Source organism: Priapulus caudatus, unplaced genomic scaffold (genome assembly GCF_000485595.1).
Source record: "Priapulus caudatus unplaced genomic scaffold, Priapulus_caudatus-5.0.1 Scaffold68, whole genome shotgun sequence".
Lineage (NCBI taxonomy): Eukaryota > Metazoa > Priapulida > Priapulimorpha > Priapulimorphida > Priapulidae > Priapulus > Priapulus caudatus.
In genome coordinates this window covers 413,393-414,648 of record NW_014577129.1, presented here as the reverse complement: position 1 = coordinate 414,648, position 1,256 = coordinate 413,393, and the positions used below count along the sequence as shown (strand labels likewise).

The following is a 1,256-nucleotide window of genomic DNA, read 5'->3' as shown; positions in this document are numbered from 1 at the left end:
ATAGGAGATCTCCTCTTATGTACTCAGGATACTACTAATACAGATCTAAAATCTATGATAGGCTTTGCTATACCGGTAGTACAGTAATAAAGATACAGCTGTGTAACTTTAATGACTTCACTATATTAACATGTTATCATGGATATGCGTCGAGCGCGAGCGTAGTAGTTGTGGTGGTGGGAGGAGGGTAGTGGTGGAAGGGGAAGGGGGCTCTAATAGCAAAAGCAGTTCAGTTCTTTGCTAACAGTCAACAAATCCGTGTTTACCCCTCCTCTTGAGGGTCAAAAGGTTATCAGACACTTACTCTTCCCACGTCAGCGGAAAGCACGTTTCAAGGTCCTTTCAATAAAGTGATAAAAATGGTAGGTTAGCGCTGAAACAAGCAAGTTTTGTACTCGGTCCGTTAGACCATGACCTCAGAAAATGTCTGATATCTGACCTTACCCCACTGCCCTTTAACCTGTGACCTCCAATTTCGCGCTGGTGATGGGTTTCCTCCCCATCACACTATACATCGAATATTAAGAGCGTAGGTCAAGCCGTTGAGATTTGTGCCGCAATTCCGTATTTCCTCCTATACCTTAAGTTAAGGGGGAAATATTCCCCCTCCATTGACACACCTTGACCTTTGACCCTTGACCCCCCAAATTCGACATCTCGAGTCCTTTTCGCGATCTTTTCACAGGCATATCTTGTTTAATTGATGCGCCCATATACAGCAAACACCCGCATAAAAGAACCCGTGATTTTCTGTTTCAGGCTGAAGTGGTTCTTATATATATGATACATAGTGAGAAATCAGCCTGAAGAGGGTCTTAAAGAAGTTCTTAATTTGGGGGGGGGGAATATTGTGTACATTATCTAGGTAAAATTGGCTTTAATTAGTGAATAATTGACACTAATTAATTAACCAACTGCATAATATTAGAAATTATATGTCTATTTAAATTCATTTGACATGTTTGAGTTAATTTACTTATCATATTAAACACAATGAAAGGTCAAATGCTGTGAAAATTGATTTGACTAATAGTAGACAGTACGGTATTTTCTTCATATAAGAACCTGCTTAATTTATCAGGCTGAAGTGGTTCTTATATACTAGGTGCTTTATTGGTCCAATTTCAGCCTGGAAGTTCTTAATCTGCAGTTTCTTTTATGCGGCTGTTTACTGTATCCAAGGCCTGATAACGCCTGAACCACTGTAATAACACAACGACAGTGGTCCAGTGGTTAGCATGAACACCTTTATATAT

General features: G+C 39.8%; 1 protein-coding gene across 1 annotated transcript in view; it reads right to left on the bottom strand.

Annotated features, from left to right (window-relative positions):
* LOC106821326 (polycystic kidney disease 2-like 2 protein) overlaps window positions 1–1,256 on the bottom strand; it is a 22,487-nt gene that overhangs the window by 13,567 nt on the left and 7,664 nt on the right. The gene's annotated exons all lie outside the window — the stretch shown is intronic.